This window comes from Typopeltis vanoorti, chromosome 12 (assembly GCF_054136105.1).
Source record: "Typopeltis vanoorti isolate ZY-2024b chromosome 12, IOZ_Tvanoo_1.0, whole genome shotgun sequence".
Lineage (NCBI taxonomy): Eukaryota > Metazoa > Arthropoda > Arachnida > Uropygi > Thelyphonidae > Typopeltis > Typopeltis vanoorti.
The window spans coordinates 114,311,061-114,334,262 of NC_143560.1; the positions used below are offsets into that span (position 1 = coordinate 114,311,061).

The 23,202-nt window shown below is 34.8% G+C and overlaps 1 protein-coding gene across 4 annotated transcripts in view; it reads left to right on the forward strand.

Moving 5' to 3' along the window:
• Positions 1-13,133: 13,133 nt before the first annotated feature.
• Positions 13,134-23,202, forward strand: part of LOC150101147 (uncharacterized) — a 916,082-nt gene continuing 906,013 nt past the window's right edge. For 2 of the 4 annotated variants that reach the window (XM_090401639.1, XM_090401642.1), the window contains exon 1: positions 13,134-13,228. The gene's annotated coding sequence lies outside the window, so the exon portion shown is untranslated. Of the gene's footprint in view, positions 13,229-14,414; positions 14,493-19,945; positions 20,036-23,202 lie in introns of those variants that run through there. The other 2 variants (XM_090401640.1, XM_090401641.1) reach the window with 2 other exon arrangements.

Consider the following 23,202-nt stretch of genomic DNA (forward strand, 5'->3'; position numbering starts at 1 on the left):
GTAAAACATAAATAAAAGTTCACTGCTTCATTTCAACTAGGAGCGAGATATTTATTCAAAGATTATCAAGGGATGAGCAAGCTGTTTTAATTAATTTAATTAATTTAATCTATATTAGTATTTGGTAAATAAAATCTCCAAAGCGCATCTTGAAAGAAAAAAAGAAACTTGAGATACAAGTCAATAATTTACGCACTGTTAAATATATTATTGCAGCTCAAAATGGAGTATGAATTCCTAAATGCAAAGTTTAATTAATTTAGTGAAGTTATTTTTTACTTCAGTGTAAAAAAAAAAAAAGATCTGAATGTGTTAATAAGATCTAGATTTCCCAATTTTGCGTATTGCAGTGTCCCTTCTCCCTTTTCGCATTGAATAATTTGTTTTCAAAACTGACAACATTCCTTGGCAGAAGTGCAAAAAAAATTAGTTTTTTATCCTCTTTTTCACGAACCAGTGGAATTCAACGCTGTAATCAGCAGAAATATTCCTAAAGGGAGAACATGATAATTTGATTTGAACAAATACAAGAAAACCAGTAAGATGACCGCTTACTGTTTCCCAAGTAGCGAAGGAGAAACAGCTCTTCTCGGCCAACAACCGCAAGAGTGCCTAATTCAGTGTTTTATGATAAATTGCTATTCTATATATAAAAGTATATTCAAATCGACTATGTAAATCTCAGCGAAAATTTCAAACACCTTCAGACCTCAAAATAAATGAATAAAAGATATAATTCATCAGTCCACTGTAAACAAACGAGCAAAATTGAATCTCGCTTCTTTTTTAGTGGTATCAGAGACAAGCATGCTATATTTATTTACTTATTATTTATTTATTTTAATCTGTTGTTTCCGTTGTTGAATTATATAACGTTTCTGTCCAAGGACATCATCAGGGGAGTTCTACCATCTTCATGATAATAAGTAGATATCTTCCCTCATGATGTCCATGGACTGAAAGGTGAAATATCAGTTCAACGACAAGAACTTCCGCAGCTCAGTCGCTAAAGACCAATGTGTTCTCAAACTGTGGTACGCGTACCCCCGGGAGTGCGTAAAAGGTCTTCATGGGGTACGTGGCAATTTTCGGCTATGCATCATTAATAAATTATATATACTGAGGGGGGGGGAATATATATATATATATATATTAAATTATATTACGTATGAATTCTTCTACTCAAATTGCGAGTTACTATCGCCCCGACGTTAACATCCGGGCGATAGTAACTCGCTCCCCTGCGGTAAACAACACGCCCTCCACAACAGCTATTATACTGCAGATGCACGAAAACCAATTAGTTTTATTATGTCCCTGAATAAGGTACAGAGACATTTGCAGAATGTGTAATATATTTCTCAACAAATAGTGCCATTAGAGACAACTGGGATAAAAACGGCACTAACTAATGATCACATGTCCCTTTCTACAGAAACTGCTGTATAACAGACTCAAGCAAAATTCGGTTGAAGAGAATTAGCATTTCAACTCAATTGTTGAAATGAGAGCCAACTCAATTGTCAGTTTGCTTTTGTCTTTGGGTCTTGCGATCTTTTGTTAATATCACACCAATCATATGCACGTTTTCATAGCTGCTCTATCTCTACTGGCCGACCATTGCTGTCCGTTTCGTGCTGTGCTTTCCTTCTCATTAGTAATTTGTGAAGGACTGTTCATTACATATCTCAAGTCTTGTAAATTTCTGGTAATTTTTGCTTGAAATAATGGGAAAGATGTTTATTTGGGTAGATGATTCTGATGTTGCATACAAGGAGACTGCTCTAGAGGTCGGAAGTAGTGATTTCGAATAGGAGCTTCTTGGTAAAAACTGAAACACATTTTCGGTTATTTTTCTGAAAACTTTAGTTTCCGAAAATCCCCGCATATATCTTGCACTACGACTTTTTTTTTTTTTTTGCTTTAAGTTCGTGGGAAAAAATGCGAGTAATATTTGAGTAAATACGGTAATTTTTTTAGCTTTCAAATTCTTAAGTACGGATCATTATTGGTTAAAGACTGAATTTATAAAATGCGCAAAAGAGAGCGATATAGCAGATACATAAGCAACAAGAAAACGTTAATATTATATCCCTCTCATTGATGATAAATTATTTAAATTAAGTAAAAATTTATAGCATCTTTATAAATTTTGTCATTTTGTTCTATTAAAAACAAATCATAATTTTTGTTTACATGTACATCTAAATTCAAATAAAATAGACATTTACAATGAAATATGTTTATTTATTATTATTATTTTGATACGTTGGAAATAATGATAATGTAAGAGGGGTACACGGATATCTGAAGTTTGAGAAACACTGATGCTATAGACGAAGCCCTTTGGTCGGAAAGACCTGGATTCGATTCCCGTAAGTGACGTGAGGAACCTTTATCTAGCATCTTTCGACACATCTAAAGGTGAGTTAGCCGTTCTCGTACGGCAGTAGGGGTTTTTTCGTTCTTCACAACAGGCAAACGGGCTCCGTGAACACCCCCGGGTTTACAGTCATAGCATATATATATATATATATATATATATATATTTGAAAAAAATAGATTTAATGACTCCAAGACCGAGATAACATATAAAGATTTTAATGATAAATACTACTAGTTTCGGCGTATAGCAGCCTTCTTCAGGTATTTATAAAGGAAAGGAATACTAATAAACATTGAATTATTTAAACAAACTGGAAATTACAGGTACAAATTGCCTCACATAATCGATACATAAAAACGTTGTATTTTTCAAGTTGTTCCAACTGGCGTGCCATTGTTTGTTGCAATTGTGCGTGCAGGTTCACGTGAACGCCAATATTGAATAACTGCAGCATGGCTATCTGGGATGTTATAACTTAAATTGTTGTTTAAGTGGACCTGGTTCAGTAGGATTTCCGTTGATTCTACGATTTTCCTTTCAAACTCATCTTCACAGCAAAAGATATTTTCTGATCTATTCCAGCATACAGAGTGGCATTGTTGGTCATCATTAGGATTATTTGAAAAAAAAAGAACATGACTGGATAACGCAGTTGCATGTGATCTTTTGTATGAGATGTCTCTCTTATGCTCTTCTATGCGTTGTTCAATAGATTTGTTAGTTTGACCGAAGTATGGGATATATATATATATATATATATATATATATATATATATATATAATATATATATATATATATATATATATATATATATATATATATATATATATATATATATATAATATATATATATATATATATATATATATATATATATATATATAGTCTCTCATTAGGAGGGCTCCCCCCCCAAAGGGATGGGTAGAAACCCCAGTACGAATAAATATATACATTTCAACCACAAGCAGTGCATCTGTTTGACAACAGAAATTGAAGGTTAAAGAAAAAAACTTTTTCTCTTTTTTTTTCAAGTTCTTATATATTTTGAAATACAAATAAATAACTTATGCCTATCAACAAATGACTGTAAACGAAATTTTCTTTCTCTCGGACACATAATCTGTTTCATTTCTTTTTTCTCTCAGATATATATAACTATTTTAAAATGCTTCAAAGTCACATCGGGCACTGCAGAACTATAATTGAAGTTTCGAATTTTTCGCTCAGAAAATAACTTTAAAATGAAATGTGTGTGTGTGTGTGTGTGTGTGTGTGTGTGTGTGTGTGTGTGTGTGTGTGTGTGTGTGTGTGTGTGTGTGTGTGTGTGTGTGTGTGTGTGTGTGTGTGTGTGTGTGTGTGTGTGTGTGTGTGTGTGTGTCCAAAAGCATCTCCAAATTCAGATCATCTAAGCTACTTTTTCTGTCTCAATCTCAGACAACAGTATCATTCTGAACGCTACAGTAAATTATTATTATTATTATAAACATCAGCTATTATTATCATCATCAAGAGAGAACGCTATGTAGTCATAAGAACGGGCACATGATATCGCTGCTCCATATATTATTTAGAGCAGTGATATCAGTTTTTATAGTTTTAAAGTGGTTCTAACTCCTGTTTTTAATTCGAAAGTGTTGCAAGATAATTCTACTTGTCACGCTGAAGACAGTGATATATAATTCATCGAAATCCACTAAGTAGAATCCAAATTTTGAGTGCTGAAAATTGAATACAGCGTGCACAAAGGGCGTCGCCATCTTTACATGCACGCTACAGTTGCTCAAGGGTAGAAAGATCAGTCACGAAGTGCAACAAATGCATGAACAAATGTATGATTTCTGTCGGACGGTAGATCGTCCGACGGAAATCATGCATATAACTTAGAGGAAATGCCTTGGAAATCTTCACTCTACTTGTTCCAGCCTTTCAGAAACAATCTGGCAACGTAAATCCATTTCAAAACACAAGGAACTGTAGTGCTTATACTGCAGAGAGAACAAAGAAACACTGCCACACACGGAGCAGCCGATTATACCGGAGGCAGAAACAGACGACGAACAACTGTGCAGTCAAATACAGGTGAGTCCTATAATTTAAATTCATTAAATATAGGCTACTACTAGAAAACGTTTTAGAGACTATAAAAGCTAGTTTAGTTTTGTCCAAGAATTATTTAATAAGCAGAACGAACAAATAACAACAAAAAAAAAATAGCGAATATGAAGATTTTGTTTAAAATAATAATTAGCAGTGGAAGAAGTCCTATAAACGGTAAGAGACATCAAAAATGGTGTTAATGTATTAACTGACAGGCAACATAATTTGATTGAAGAGACATCCGAACTCCGTCAAGAACATAATTCCCTAACACTACAAAACGAACCTTTATATCAGCAACAATATAAAGAGGATCTTGTCATAAACGACCTTTCTGAAAGTGCATCCACAGAAAATCTCAGAGACGTAGTTCTAAAGTTAGGCCGTGCAGTTGACATCCCTTTACAGCATAACGACGTTCAGACCGTAAATCGGATTCCCAGGAAGAACAAAAAACAAGGCTTCCAACGATCCCCGTCAGTCATAGTCTGACTTACAAGCAAGTCAACAAGAGACAATCTCATAAAAGCCAGAAGAAGTAAAAACCAGTTGCCAAGGACTTGAACGCATCGCAAGACAATACACCAATCTTTCTATCTGAGTACTTAACTCCATTCAACCAGGATCTGTTGTACCAAGCAAGAAAAGCAAAAACAGAAAAAATCATCAATTTTTGTGGATCAGAGACAGCAAGATATTCTTGAGGAAGTCACAAATTTCAAAGACGATACAAATCAAAAGCTCGGAAGATATAGAAAGGTTGCCATAGTGAAAAAACGTCTCCTAACTAGTTCAAAAAGAAGACCTCAACACAACAAAAGTGAATGTGAACCATCAGACAGATGTAATAACACCAAAATACATCAGCAATTGTACTTTTGACTCACTCAATGCATGAAAACAGAGGACTCTCCATCCTACATATTAATATTAGAAGCATTAGAAAACATTGGTTAATGCTACAGGTTTATCTGAAGGATTACTGTTGTTATTGATATACCATAACAGAATTATCAGTTACTAGTGACGAAGCAACTGCCTTCCAAATTACAGCCTTTCAACAACATAGATCCTGCCGCCAAGCCAAAAGGGGGTGGAATATTAATATATACAGAACATAAATTAATAGCAAAAAAAAAAACCGTTTATCAGTTTGAGCATGCTGAAATCCTTTGCATCGAAATCATTAATACCGCCAATCGACAGCACCCCTTAATTCTAAATGTTATTCACAGGCCACCAAACTTAAACGTGAAAAAAAATCTTGCACTAACTCTGCTGGCTTTCACGCCAAGAATAATGATAATCGGCGACATAAACATAAATATTGCAAACAAAAATCATAACAACATTGTAGAATACCTAGATACGCTATCCATATATAATCTAATACCAACCATAACATCACGTACTAGAGAAGAAACAGTCGGAAATGCTATCACTGCTTCTTGCTTAGATCATATAAATTTCGGGTACCCTCAAATAGTTACAATGGAGCAGTCATAAAGTGCAAAGTAGCAGACCATTACTTCACTGCTCTAAACCTGCACACTAAGACAATATCCATGCAATGCTCCACATATGAAAAGCAACACAAAACAATAACAGACGAAGAAATAGTCAACCACGAAATAAGAAAAATCGACTGAAAACACACGTCACCAGATTCAATAGATACCTTATACAACAATATTAAGCCCTCACTGGATGAAATATATAAGAAAGTCAGAATTCGTTCAAAAGGAAGGCAAAATCCTTGGATAACCCAAAACATAATCCTAGATATATACAGAAAGGACATTCTATGGAAACAATTAAAGCGATATCCAAATAACACAGCTTTAACAACTGAATATAAGATAACAAGGAATCGCCTTACAACGCAAATAAGAAATGCAAAAAGAAACTACTACAGAGACAAATTAACCTCCGCAAAAGTTAACATCAAACAAACCTGGTATCTGATCAAACGAGATGATAGACTATGCTCCCAATACAACCGTCTCTGAAACCATAAAGCACAGCCTCATGAAAGACAATAAATCTATTCAACAACTAGCAAATAACTTTAACCAATACTTTGTAGACTCCATCCAAGAACTACAGAGAAATGTCTCTCCAATCACAAAACGTGATCATCCAGACATTATGGTTCCCAACGAGAAAAGAAGCAGAACTTCTCTCTGTAATACAACAAATTAAACCAAAGGCCCAGGAATCGATGATACTCGTGTAAGAACTAACGATATCAAAGCAATACACAACTAGCCCAGGCCCTATCCTACAAAAATTAATAAATACACAATATTTAAAACCGGACAAATACCAAGTATGTTGAAGAGTGCCATAATCACACCCATATACAAACATGGAAAAATACATTTAATCAGCAATACAGACCCATAGCAATACTACTAATTATCAACGAAATTATGGAGCGGATTGTACTAAGGAAACTTGCAATATATACAGAGAACTTTCATATTATCCCCAAAGCATAATACGTTTCAGAAAAATAAGGTCACAACATCTGTCTTGGAAGATTTTACGGACGCAATTAATATCGCCTTAGATAAAAACAAAATTGTCATGGTAGTCTTTATCGATTTGACTAAAGCATTTGACACACTCACACATCAAACTTTATTAGAAAAGCTGAGACATGTTGGAATAGATGAGCCTCAGCACAGGTGGTTTAGAAACTACCCTCAAAATAGAAAACAGATCACACGTATCGGGTCAAACCGCAGTAGAGTGCTACCAGTAACCTGTGAAGTGCCACAGGGAGCTGTTCTCTCTCTCCCCAACTCTATTCGACATTTATATGCACGGTATTAACCAGCTACCTCTCAAATGCAAGATCTTCCAATACGCAGATGATACAGCTATAATATCCATCCATAATAATGCAAGCATAGCCCAAACAAATATGGAGCATGACATAAATCTGCTCATTGACTAGCTCACAAAAATTCCATACATCTAAACTCTGACAAGACAAAATTAATGATATGCAGAAATCCACTGACTCAATCAGTTGATAGAACGGTAAAACCTCTACCATCCCTCAGGTTGAAACAATACGATACCTTGGAATTTACTTCGATGCAGATATGAACTGGAAAAGTCACATAAACCATCTACAAAACAACTCCGAATAATAACTGGCAAACTCTACTGGTTAAAAGACAGTTCCCATACGCCTAAAAACACTAATTTAAAAAGCACACTATGCCAAAATATACTAAGATACGCTATAACAACGTATGCGTTCTGTGCATACTACAAACTAAATACTGTAGATTAATATCATTATAGTACAAAATGATAAAACTTATCTTTTGGGAACAAAGAGATAGTACCGGATTTATATACACCGCAATGTCAGATCACAAAATACTAACAGCAAAGCACTTATGTCACTATGCAAAAATATTATTTCGATGCCAACTGCAGGACATCCAGAAATACATACCGTATAACAAAACCTGAGACAACTAATTATATCATAAATATAACAATCACTACGGAAAGGCCACTCGAAGCTTCTAATCCTAGACTTGTTAAATAAACTAACTTTTGAATACAGGAACACCTTACAAACCAATAGCCTGAAAAGAGCCTTAAGGACATATACTGTGAACAAGAAATATGTACCCAACACACCTTACAACCTTAATGAAACACAATATAATAACAAGCCAAAAGACTATTTTACCGGCGACATAAGTTAAGTTTAAGGGAGATGGTAAATCCTGTATTATTCTACAGCAGGGTATGATTTCGATCCGAGTTTTGAAACACAATATATTATTTCAGGCTTTCCAGTTCAATGGATTTAAGTGCTGTAGTTACAGCCCTTTAAATCCATTAAAGATCAAATATGCACCCTCAAAAGCTTCGTATCCATCATAAATTTCAATGTAATATCAACGGTATTACAATTTTAATGTGCACTTCGCATCCATGGAAATGTGGACGTATATATGCGTCCTGCCGGTAGCGTGGTTAAAGCAAAAATTGTAAATGTATGTAATTTATTGTTATCATATAAGTAAAACTGTAAAATTGTAATCTCATTCAACCAGAAAAATTGGTATGAATTTCACTGTTAAATATATATATATATATATATATATGTTTTGTAAACCCATAATAATATATAATAATCATAATAATTTATTATTATTATCTGTATGATAATAGAAAAAATTATTATATAGAGAAATAATACTTATTGTTATTGTGTGTGTGTGTGGTGTAAAAATGCAAAAAAAAAAAGACTGTAATAATCATCATGGTTAATATTATAATAATGTATGTTGTAAACATTTATTATTATGATTTATTATTGTTATTATTTAAAAATATTATGTACGTGCAAGTATTTGTTATGCATACGAGCAACTGTGTTCATGTAATGTTATAAATATTATATATAAATAATAAAACTTGATTGATTGATCGAAGAAAAAAAATTATTATTATTATTATTATTATTACATTAGCGCACCTACAGTTAAATATGCTAATTAAATAAATAAATTTTTTTGACTGGTTGATCTTATTAAATACAAAGTGCAATAATCCGTAATGAAAATATTAATAATTGATAACTTATTACAAAAAAGTAGTGGAGGCGGTGAGTTGTATCTACTAGAGTAGAGTGCCCTCCTACAATAAGTCCTTGACTCGTTGGGAGTATCACTTAATAATAATATTTAATAATTGGAGCCTCCATAGTCAGTCGGTATAGACGAAGCCCTCTGATTGGAAAGACCTTGGGTTCGGTCCCTGTTAGTGACGTGAGAAACCTTTATCTGGTCTTTATCTTTCGACGAAAGGTGAGTTAGCCGGTCTCGTACGGTGGTAGAGGAACGAAAATCCCGTAAACTCGGGTTTTTCGTCCCTCATAACAGGCATAACATAAATTGGACCCGCAAACACACACGGATTGACAGTCATAACACATACGCGTATATACCTAGTCTCTCATTAGGAAGACTCAACCTGTCCTAAGGGATGGGGAGGAAAGGGAGGAACTCCATACGAAATAAATAAATAAATAATGCAAAACAGAAAGAAAATAAAGTTTGCTGATAAATATACTTATTTATCAGCAAATAAGTTTTTCATATATCGAAACATTTCCACAGAAGAATAACAAAAATGGACTCGAAGTGCATAATCCCTGGCTTGAAAGCTTGCATGCTTTTTGAACCCTTCTGCTGTAACGTCCGCCATTTCTGCATTTGAATTCCGCGAATTTCACGAGCAAGTTCGTGAGCACTTTTTCTTGAAGAGCTGCTAACTTCATTAGCCTCTTTTCTTTGGTAGTACACTGATAGTCTTGCTCCAGAATGTCATCTGTTACACTTCTTGGTGGTTGTGGTTAATTGATCACGTTTCTTGCAAGCACTCCATTTGGATTTATTTCACGTCGAAAACAATTTTTATGCATACGTTTTTCTGACCAGCTTTACCTGTTTTGCTAGGTGAAAACCCTTCAACGACCGTTCGAGACTAGCTAATTAATCTTCAGTTAAAAGAAGTATATAATTTTTTTTTTTTTTTTTTTTTTTCCCTGGGAGAGACGAAAACTTGGAGAAATCTGTGCCTGCTCTTCAATTGCTGCTTGTGCACTTTTCTTACAGAATCCATCAATAAAATTAATGCCAGCATAGTCTGCATCGAGTATTATGTATTTGTCATCGGTCACGTCACGGCATTTATTCTCATGAACAACCAGACAGAGAACAAATAATCTTGTATCTACGAAGTCTGAGCACAAATTATTACTCAGTAGATCTGTACGCGTGGCAAGGACGAGTCTATTGTCTGAATACTGGCGGGTAGCCATTGAATAGAATACCATTTCAAAGCAAGCGAATAATTTTTATTCCAAATTAAAATAATGCCATTTATTCTATGTGTTTCTTTAAATTAATTTTTTTCTTTTTCTATTCGTAACTACGAAACGGATGAAATTATTAAGCCTATAAACTTTTTGACTGAAAACAAACCAGCGACCCTACCATCTAAAATTTGGCAAATGTTTCCTGAAACATCCTGCACAGCGGCGCACCCAGAGGGGGCCCTCCCTCCCCAAAGAAAAAGGAAACACTAGAAACATTTCCAAAACTCTTTTTCTGATTAATAAAACTGATTTTTTTAAAAAAAATTTATGTTGTGCCGGGTTTTCTATTTCAATACCACTTATGAATTAGAGATCCTTGCAGATGCTCAGTCATAGGTCGTATGCATTCTCAAATCATCTACAAATCGACTCCCCTTCCCCAAGATTAAACCCTGAGTGTGCTACTGACCCTGCATATACACATTTATCGGAAGTTTCAAGTAACTCCAGTTTTATTACAGCATAAAAAAAGTTTAACCGAAATGGATGGAAGATGCAAATCATTCCATTCTTTGGATCTTAAATAATGTATATATCATAATTTATACCTTTATCTCCAGTGAAAGGTTGGTGTGGCCGGTGGCCCAAATATTAGGGGCATCTCAATACGAAATCATTAGGATGCTAAAGAAAATTCCAAAAAGAAATTCCAAATTTCACTAGATGGCAAGTAAAAGAAAAAATGACTTTTGAAGAATAAATTTAGTGGATGCTGATGTTAGCGAGGTGACCAAGTCAGATGTAATAGAAAGGTTATTGAGTGACCATTTCTCAAAAGTATAACACCCGATTAATGCTATTCCTCTCTCTCTCTCTCTCTCTCTCTCTTATGTAGCAATAACTGATATGAGAATTGAGGTTAATGAATCAGAGGTACTTAGGATATTGCGTAATTTAAATGGAAATACTCTAGAATATCTGCTTGAGTATTACATAAATAATCAAAGTTACTATCAATGCCTCTTAGTTGGCTATTTAACTTAAATCTGAGTTCTGGTTAGATCCCTAGGTAGTTGAAGAAGGGTACAATAGTTGCTTTGCATAACTCTAAAACTGCAGTTATAAAGTTACAGACCAATCGTCATCTCTGGAGTGGTGGCAAAAGTATTGGAAAAGTTGGTTAAAGACAGAATTCAGGAATGAGTAGCTATGATATTCAATGGAGAGCAACATGGTTTGATAAAGGTCTCTCTTTCTTTAGTAATGTATTAACTTTTATAGAGTGACAGCTGAGTTGGACAAGGGGAAATGGCTACGCAGTTATACTTCTGGATTTTGCTAAGGCTTTTGATAGGATATCCCATGGAACACAGTTACGCAAACTAGAAAAAATGGAGATGGATATTAAACTGGCGATGCAGGTACGAGATTGACTCATAGTCACAGAGTCCAGGATGGATCAAGTGACCAGTGTTGTGCCGCAAGGCTCTGTGCTTGGACCATTATTGTTTAATTTGTACATAAATGATATAGAAAATGACTTGAAAGGAGATTGATGAGGCTAAGGACTTAAGGGTATCAGTGGATAGAGATATTAAGTTGAGAGAGCATATTGCTAAGGTGTCCAAGATAACTCATAGGATTACTTTGTTATTGAAGAACACGTTAGCGTGCAGATATTACGAAGTTATTATTCTTCTTTATAAGGCGTTGGTACGTCCACATCGGTATTACTGTGCTCAGGGCTGGTCGCCTGGATTCCTTGGAGGTAAGGAAGTGGTAGAAAAGATTCGGAGGCAAGGGACCAAGTTAATGAGTGGAGTAAGGAATGATCCCAACATCGATAGATTAAGAGTTTGTGGATTACAGAGGTTGGTTGATAGCCGTAGAAGAGAGGATATGATAGAAACATTTAAGTGACTAAAAGGGTTTTGACTGATGCATGGGAAATATTTCAGTAGTAGAATAGTGGTGGAGGAACAAGAGATCATCCCTGGAATTTAAGTAAGATTGTGTACAAGGATGTGAGGACTAGAATTTTCACTTGGAGAGTGGTGAATGAATGGAATGCGTTACCTGACTCAGTTGTGAGTGCTTTGTCTCTCACTGAGTTTAAGAAGAGGTCTGATAGATACTGTGTGGATAGTTTGGGTCTCCCACGATGAGTCTCCTGACTGCATGGAGATGCCTGTATAATAATAATGAGGAGTTGCCAGGCATACATAATTTTAGAGTTATTTGGCTGCTGTTGGAGACTAGATCAAGCTTAATCTAGTCTCCAATGCGTGCGCGCGCGCGCGCGCGTGTGTGTGTGTGTGTGTGTGTGTGTGCACGTGCATATATAAGAATCCTTGTTTTACCTTAATAATAATTATTATTAAGATAAAACAAGGATTCTTATATACTCTTATATTCTTATAATGGTAAAACCAGCAGATTATAATCTGCTGGTTTTACCATTTATTTGTTAGAAACACTGTTTATACAAAGAACAGTTTTAATCAGAATTCAAATATTGACATTGTTTAATAATAACAAACGATCTATTGAGAGTTATTGCTTTAATGATCTATCATGTAATTTCTTTTTTTTTTTTTTATGTTTTCAGTGCCCTAAACGAAAAATTAATTAATCTAAAATCTTGATATTTTATTTAAATATAAAGATCATGTGAATAAAAATAATCCAGTATATATAAACTGTATCAGCAAAAGAAAAATACATTTGGACTTCTGACTGCGCCACCTGAAAACGAGAACAAAAACAATACATTTTCTCGACGTAGAAAGTGAGTGTGGATAACGCGCAGATGTGTTTTGCTAGTTGTAAGGATAAAAAATATAATTCTTCACTTCGGATATTACAATTATTTCTTCTCGAAGGTTATGTAAGTACTGTTTTATATTTTATCTCGGTTTTTGGTGATAAGAAGGAATAATTATAGTGCACTGCATTAAAGGAGCGGGAAAACAACTGCTGATTCCCAAAATGGCGGAGTTCGTATTTTTGCAAGTTTAGTTTGCACAAAGTTGAGCGAAAGTTTATTTCCAGAATGAAGTTTGCACATTATGATGGTTATTGCAGTTCAGGAAACTTATTTTAATAGGGATAGTATATCTAATATTTTAAGCGATGAACTTCGATACTGTATTTTGCAAAACTGCAAGTTAAATATAAATTCAGTGAGAATATCATTGAAATAATAAATTTTCTCCTTTCAGAGTAAGTGAGAAAAGTATGACGCCATTAAGCAATAATAATTAGTTAAGGCTAGGGAAGTATGAGTCGTGCTATAAGTATGATATGGAGGTTTCATTTAATAATATGAATATTGTCTTGAGTATTATAATAATGTGATAAGTAAACCCGTTTTTTATTTTATTTTTATTAGAATTATAAGGCTTATTTTACTTCAGTTATCTGTTAATGTCTGATGGACTGAATGGTTATTTTCTTATACTTTCATATATTTAGGGTGCAAACATTTACGTTTTCAGAGAACTATTTTAGAGAAAAACAGTTTTAGAGAGAGAAAAATGATTTAACTTTGAGCTGCCAAGGAATTTGTTGACTTTGTTTTTCTAGCATCTAGTTTTGTTTTCGATTGAAGTCCGATTTTCAGTAGCGCTTTTTAGTTTGTGTATAAGCTTAATTTTATCAGTTATACAAATAATATATAAAAATGTTAGAATTAAGTAGTTTTTAATATGAAAGCCAGTAATACTTGTTTTGGCATTTGTTGTGAATTTTTATTGAATGTTGTTTCAGCAGAAATAAAATATTGAAGATAGCATTGTGCGGTTTATAAAACGAGGTTTTACCCCCCCCCCTACCCCTACCCCAACACACACACACACACACACACACACACACACACACACACACACACACACACACACACACACGCAGTGTTTATCTCCGTAATTTTGTTATAAACAAGAAAAAAATTGTTTATTTTTCAAATAACGTTAAACGGTTTCTGTGCTAGTTATGTACTAAATATGCGTTATCAAATATCAAATGTGTAGCAGTTTTTAATATGAGGTTTTTGCGTTTGCTTATTCTTGAAATGTGTTTTTCTTGATTTTTTTGAATTCTTACAGTATGTATAAACTGTTTTATCCGTTCTAAAGGTGTTTTCCAGTCTGGAGGTACGTGGGAGGTCTTTATGGGGGGGGGGGGGTGCAAGGCAATTTTGTTTTTTTAAATTGATTATTTTTATACTTTTGTCTTCGAAACATTGATTGTCGGTAATTAATTTTTCAATTACTAAAAAATCTAAATCAAGTTTTAAACAAAATGTATCTCTTGGCATGAATCGACTGATCGTTAAGGCTACGTCTAGTCGACGGCACGATTTCATTTTCATTAAAAGTTTAAATTGAAGTAGTTCGAACCGTACGATCGAAACTTTCCGCTAAATTTCGAAATAATTAGTATCTTAAATTGTAATATAACTGGTTTCAGCAATTGTTTCACCGTCTGTGCGTGCATATGCGCACTGTTAATAGTGTTTGTGTCACAAGTTGTCTTCTTGATGTCTGTTGTTTAAAATAACAAATATAGAACCAGATTTCACCAGCCTAATTCTTCCCAAGAGAAATAATCTCATTCGTATCATCAAACGTTTATTATTATTATTATTATTATTATTATTGAAACTTGAAATTTCATAATTTTTGTTTCTAATGAAAGTATATTGGATTCTAATAACTAAAAATTTGTTTAATAAGTAAACATAGTTTCGCCTTTGTAATTTATTATAACACAAATGTTAAAAAAATATATATCTTTAAAATTATTTGTGTTTGAATTTTAAATTACTATAACTTCCCCCAAACTGTCTTTGCTTGAGAGGGGATACACCGGTGTTACTTAAATTTTAAAAGTGATACGTGGGTACTGAAAGTTTGGGACACACTGCTTCAGAATATTCTAAAAGTAGTACCTAATCACATCCATAGATATTCACTGTAGTTGATTGCTGTTATATTCTATCATATGAATATTTTAATATGAATTATACCATATGAAAGTAACGAATGTTTCGTTTGTTCTAAAATGAATATTCCATTTTCTTTTCGATTATACTGGTTTTTAGTGTGTGTATAATATGGAAATATGTACAAAATGATGTGGAAATTAATTATGTGTGTGTGTGTATAATATGGAAATATGTACAATATTTACATATTTAATTATATCTCTTATAACTTTCCATCCAATACGCTAAGAGCAATTTTCCATAATATTTTTTTCTGTTGGATTTCGAAATACCTTTTCTCTATTAATAATTCGATTAACTCCTCATTCGCTAGTATAGCTAATGAGTAGCGATTTAAAATGCTATAGCTCCTTATCAACTAGCCATTCGCTATTTTTACAATTGAAATGCAGATATGATCGGGATCATGTCCAGGATTTCTCATTTGGAAAGGAGGATGAAGTTGCATCATCTTGTGTTGTCTGAAGGGGGAAAGTATTCTCAACGCACGGATATGAACAAAAATCCTCGAATGTGTATTTACGGGAAGACGACTCCAGGCCCTTCCCTAACATCTGTTGGACCCGGTGCAAGAGTACAAATGGAGGCCCGCATCGTATGCCAGAATATTTAAAAGCTTTAAATAAATGTAACAAAGTATTAAATAAGGCATAGTAAGGAAAGCAAAATCAGATTATGAGAAGAAATTAGCCGAGCAGTGAAAGGAAATCCCGAAATTAATTTTGTTATGTAGCAAGTAGGAGGAAGAATGACTATGGAAGGATAACTTTAGTGAGTGCAGACGGTAGAGAGAGAGAGAGATCACACAAACAGATGAAATCGTTGAGCTACTGAGCATGGCAGAAGGGATAAACGTGAGAACAGAAGTTAATGAATTTGAGATACTTAGGATATTGTAGAATCTGAATAAAAATATAGCTGTGGGATTGGTTAGGATATCGGTTCGTGTTTTAGGAGTATATGCACGGGAAATGGCGATGCCTTTGACTAGACTATTTAATTTGACTCTCAGCTCTGGCAGTCCCAAGAGAGTGGAAGGAGGGCAAAATAATTACTTTGCATAAAGGAGGATCTAGGTCTCTGGTAGTAAATTATATATCAATCGATATCTCAGAAGTAGGCAGAAAAAGTTCGTCAAAAATATAATATGATATTCTATGAGGGACAGCATGGCTTTGTGATGGATCGGTCATGCCTTAGTAATCTATTAACTTTTTTATAATAGTTGGACTGAGTTGGATCAAAAGAATGGCTACAAGATGATACTGTTGGGTTTTTCAAAGGCGTTTGAGAGGACACCACTTTGAACTCTGTTACACAAACTTCAATAAATGTGAATGTACTGTATATGAAACTGGTGATATGGATAAAAGGATGACTGAATTCAGGAGAACTTCAATAAATGTGAATGTACTGTATATGAAACTGGTGATATGGATAAAAGGATGACTGAATTCAGGAGAAGGCAGATGACTAGTGGTGTGCCTCAGGACTCTGAACTTGTACCACTGCTGTTTACTTTGTATATAATGATATAGGAAAGAATTTCAAAGGAGATATTCAGTTGTTTGCTAATGATGCAAAATTGGATAGAGTAATAGTTAATCAAGGTGATGTAGAGAGCTTGCAGGATGATTTAAAATGGCTATTAGTATAGGCAAAACATAATAGATGTCAATTTAATATCAATTAAATTGACATCTTTTCCTCAATTTAATGTGGAAAGGTGCAAAGTTATGCATTTCGGGATACAAAGATTACAAGCTGTGTACCACATTGAGGGAACTGTACTCCAGGAAATTGATGAATCCAGGGTAGCTCACTGGATTATTTGGTTATTGGGGAACACTAACAAGTAGAGATAAAAGAGAGTTATTATTCCTCTTTATAAAGCCTTGATATGACCACATCTGGATTACTGTGCTCAGGTCTGGCCGCCCAGGTTTCTTGGGGGATGAGGAAGTGTTAGAGATGATCCAGAGGGAAGTGACCAAGATGGTAAGTGGTCCGTGGAATGCTTCCTATGAGGATAGATGTGAGAGTTTGTGTGTGTTGCAAAAGTTGGTTGATAGGCGAAAAGGGACGGGGGGAATAAAAACATTTAAGTTATTAACAGCTTCTTTGGATTGATGCACAGGAAATGTTTCAGCAGTTGACTAGTGGGGCAGAACAAGTGGTCATCCCTGGAAGTTAGGTAAGAGTGTGATTTAGCTAGGGAGTGAGGACTAGATTTTTCGTTTGGAAAGTGGTGAATGTGAATGGGTTGTCTGAGTCAGTTGTGAGTGCTTTGTCTGTTTATGGGTTCAAGGAGAGGTACGATGGATATTGTGTTGATAGTTTCTCACACAATGAGTCTGAGTCCATAGAGGGTGCTCGTGTAATAATAATAATAATGATAATAATAATAAATAGTTCTGCCCTCCTATCTTGATGAATATATCCTCATAAAGAAAAATCGTATGTGTAAAACTGTAGTTTTTATATGAAGATGGCAAAATATCAAAGACGACCGAATTTAATTTTTATTGCGCATTTCTGGGTGTTCTATTGATGGGTCGGCGATGTTTGGATGAATAATAAAATAAAGACAAATAATTCATAAAATAGTATATATTTATTCCATAATATTCATTTATCTATAAGAATTATTCTGAATATTTAATTTTTAATGTTTCTTATTTAATATTTTTTTGTCTGTTCGTGAGATGCGGTGGCCTCTAAAACGCGATCCCGGGGGGGGGTGCCTCCCCCTTTTCTCGCCTTTAAGGGCGGTAATAGACGACTTAATGAAGGAATCCTCTCTTTCAGTGTAAGAAATTCGTCCTCGTTGATGGGATTTAAAACCCATGTTTTTCAAACATTCTGTAAAAATCAAAATAAATTTATTGAAATAAATAAATTTATTGAAATAAATAAATTTATTGAAATTTATTATTTATTTCACAAATAAATTTATTACTTATTCGTTATAATACAGATTAAATAACAGAAAACAAATATAGTGATATTTATCAACTTCACTCTGTAATCAATATAATGTGATTCCACACTTCGTCATAAACTTTAAAGACGTATTCTACATCTCAAAACTAACGAAAAGAAACCTAATAAACCTATGCCACGAACCTTGCATTAACCTAAACGAGGATGTTTGCTGGATGAAAAAGTCGAGTTTTCAGAAAGAAAATTCTGCTATCTTCGTATAAAATCGGCTAACTGATCTTCGGTGGTAAATAAATCTTTGCATCCTAGAAGGGATTGGAACTCATGTCGATATCGACTGTGCTGCGCAGGCTCCTGAACCAACATCGACATCATGCAAAGCAGGTAGATGTGACTTGATGAATAGTGATTAGCCTTGGCTTCGTATTCTTAATATTTCAATAGTATCGTGCGCTTCACTTCCATGTTTCAATCTAGCCATATGCACATTATGGCAGGTAGGGAAGTAACAGCAATGATAACCCAGTAAACCTGGTCTAGTTTAATGGTTGATAAATTATATGAACTTATATTAAGAGTATTTGTAGAATTCATGTTTCATATAAAATTTATTCGAAGATTTGTTGCTATTTTGGAATTACGGAGAAACAACTAAAACTATGAGGCCATCGGATTATGTCTTTAAATTCCATATGTTTTTTTGATTGTCCGTTTTGCAGGATGAAAGACCTGAGTTTCCAGGAGGAAAATTCCTTCCATCCCATATGAGACCGACTAACTTATCTTCAGTTTTATTCGAGGAGATATCAGTATGATATATCACTGAATCTTTGTGTTTCTCCATTTATTGAGTGGAAGAATAGGGGACAAAACAAGTTAAGTCACATCGTTTAGTCGATTGAAAGCCGTTAGTCGGTATCCAGAAATCGCATTTCTGCCTTGTACTTCGCACTGAAAGCATAACCGAAGTTTTTTAGGCGAACATTTTCTTCATAAATAATAAGGATCGATATTTGCGCAAAGAGTAAGATAACCCTATAAATTTAATTTAGCTTTATTAGTAGCCTGCATCGCATCTCAATTCTTCAAGTACCAAATAAAAGTAGGTGCCTGCTGGGTATTTAATGTGCATGACTTATCGTATGACGAGATAATATGACACCGCCAGATCGATTAAGCTTCTTTACATATCCTGCATTGAATATATATACTTCACTTAAAAATTTTTGCGAGACGTACGTGTGTCTGCATGCAAAATGATGAGAGCTAAGATATAGTTAATTGTCTTTTGTAATATATAGTAAAGATGTGTGAAATAGACACGAATTAATAAGAATAAAAGAGATTAAATAATTAGTGCGCTGTCGCACACTGCACTTAAATCTGATCCGCTCCAGTAGTCTGGAGACAGGGATGGTTAAATTTACATGAGTTTTATATTTGCCGCACCGCATGTGGCCGTACTTCGGTGGATATTCTGCACAGTAATTGTGTAGGAATTCGAGCCACAAGCATTTTGTAAAGATATGTGAGGAAGGAACGTTATTACATTTGAAATCAGTAACTTGGGTTCACTTTTAAATTAGGTGGTAAAAAGTTATTTCAGCAAAGTTTCAGAGTTCAGCGCAGTTCTTGAAAAATGACGTAATTTTTCAGTCTTGGATTACCATCCTCTGTTTATATTTGTGTGTGTGTATTGACTCAGTACTGGATTTAAGTTGTTGGTCCCACCGATATTATTGAGAGGTACGCCTTTTTCTCATATGTAAATAAGAATTATATATTACTTGGACATAATATTCAATAAAATTTGTTTTATAATTTACTATTTATGATGATTTAATTCATGATCAAACTGTTTCAAATTATATCAATTAAATTATATTAAGTTAATTTTTATTTTTTTTTTTAAAGAAAACAGATTTTGCTCTTTTCATAATTGAACGCAATTTTCTACACGTAAACTACGTAAGTAACCCAGCTATTATACATTTTATCATGTAGAACTCATTCTTATTCAAACGGCAGCATTTCCCCAGTCATGGAAAATAGCTGACATCATCCCAATTCACAAACCAGGCAAAGACCCACACCTACCTGAAAATTACCTTCCCATCAGCCTGCTATCCAACTTAGGGAAAATAGCAGAGAAAATCAACCTCATCAGGCTCTAAAATCATGTCAACCAACTAAATATCATTCCACAAGAACAATTTGGCTTCCGTCAAAATCACAGCACCACCCAACAGATCCACAGACTGGTAGAATACATCACCACAGGATTTAATTGGAATCAACACACTGGAGCCGTCTTCCTAGACATCTCAAAGGCCTTCGATAAGATCTGGCACCAAGGCTTCCTCTACAAACTTATCATCGCTAACCTTCCACTAAACATGATACACCTGATCAAATCATACCTCTCAAACAGGAGGATGCAAGTCAAAATCAATGAAACAGTCTCAACCCAACGGAAAATCCTCGCTGGAGTTCCTCAAGGATCACTGCTAGCCCCGATCCTGTTCAACATCTATATGGCAGACATTCCTCAAAATCCTCTCATATCACCATCGCTCTTCATGCAGATGACACGGCTATACTAGCCAGATCCCGCCAACCACATCTCGTTACCAAAAAACTACAAGACACCATCCTGAATCGAGAAAAATGGTTTACCGACTGGCGACTACAATTAAACCCCCAGAAAAGAGCACAACGATACTCTTCACAAGAAGACGAGCATCCCCCAAAGGAGACATCACCCTGTTCAACTCTAAAATTCCCTGGAAAACTGAAGCTAAATACCTCGGAATACTTCTCGATAAGCGATTATGCTTCAACAGCCACATCAAGAGCACATGCACTAAAGCTTCAAAAGTTATCGCCCAGCTATACCCCCTGATCAACAGACACATCAAACTAAGCTCAAGAAACAAAATTCTACTGTACAAGACAGTGATCCTTCCCACAATTATATACGCCTCCACAGCCTGGAGCCATACCTCCAAGACAAATATCCTCAAGTTACAAAGACTACAGAACAAGTGCCTGCGAATGATACTGGACGCCCCGTGGTTCATCAGGAACGCCCAGATCCACCGGGACATAAATATCCCCTACATCTCTGCACTACTACGCTCCTTAGCAGAAAAATTCTTTATGAAGATATCTATGCATCCAAACTAAGTAATACAACAAGCCGGAAACTATGACGATAATGACCACTGGAAACATAAAAGACCGAAAACCATCCTAACACTCAACGACGAATAACCACTTCTGCCCTCTCAGGGCGAGCTAATATAGCTCACAAATCTCTCCCATCACTGCTCTAGAAACAGACAACAGGGAACATGAAAAGCGTCAAGCTTCACCCTCTGCTCCATATGTCCTGCGTCCTACTCATTCTTATTACATGACACCTTCATGCAGGTCCCCAAATTATTACCGGAGGTCACTCCACACCACTAACTACATGAGCCAGCGTCTATGCTATGCAATCTACCATTGCCACTGCACCCATCTGCTACATACCACACAGTGTATTTGTTTTTAAATTATGTGTGTTTTCTGGTCAATTTGCTTGCTCTCTCTGAGGAGAAAAACTGCTTCTTATCGGGGTCTAGCTAACTCAACTTCAGTTGAAAAAAGTCCATATGAAGTTTCCTATCGTCATGACAAGAATCGAACTTCGGTTTCTTTCAATTCGAATGCCCGTCTCCTCGCTCTTCCAACTGTGCAACGGAGGTACCGTTAACTTATTAAATGTTATTAATCATTACTCATCTCATTATGACTAGTAAGCGGTAAAATTAGATACTACGCGTAATAAATAGGTCATAATATCAGGTAAATTTGATGTGTAGACGGATTGCGAGGAAATTATTCATTTTCACTGTTTATTTACATAATAACCAATCGATTTTAGTAAATGTATTAAGTCGGTTTAATATAATATGATCGAATACTTTCACTTGATTATGTGAACTTTATTTTTCTCAATTTTGTTAATATTTTGAAGGCATTATTCTGTTAAAAGGCATTATTCTGTTAATATAAATTTGTTTTTATTTTGTTGAAAATCAGTTTTCACTAAAGGAATCTTACTTCGAGAAACAGCGCAACGCCATTGTATATTCTGTATATGGTCACTTCGGATTCTTTACATTTGTTAGGCATCCCTTCCCTTCCATCAGCAGAAGTTGATCAGGAATCCCAACGAATCTAGAACGAATTTGAACCTGGCTAGTTTAACCTCAACTTTTCTTACCAGCCTGATTTACTTACGCGCAGTACAGTATAGGCTGTTCTTTGTTTACGGTGTGAAGGAGTACAGAACGAATTGAAAACTGATAAACGTTGATAAGAACATAAAATTTACTACATTTACTGTGTTACATTTGAAACCTCCGATTTTACATATTCGGAGAGAAAAAATCTGATTTGGCTTCCAGACCGATATAGGATCTTTTGTTAAGAATAGGAAACTGTACATTTATCTACCTCTATAAGACCCTCCAGTTAATGGTTGGCACCATTGCATAGAATGCAAACTTCTTAAAAGATTTGGAGAAGATTTATACATTGAACTAGAACCTCGTCGAATATAAAAATCGAGTGACTGACCTATATCTGGTATTTCTTAATACTATACGCTACACGGTTTATAGACGATTAAACTTTAATCATTTTCTTGGCAGTCTCTTCATTTCTTTACGGATAAAATAACATTTAGGGTAACATTTGAATTTCAGTGGTATTAACTGTATAAACTGGTGACATTTTGTGCCCTGAGCTACTAGTAGACGAATGATGTCGATATAATTGGTGATTTCTCTGTGATGTACAGTTGTAGTCTCTAAAATTACTGGTTCGCTCAAGAAACCTCCTTGAAGTATTCCTTTATCGTTTAT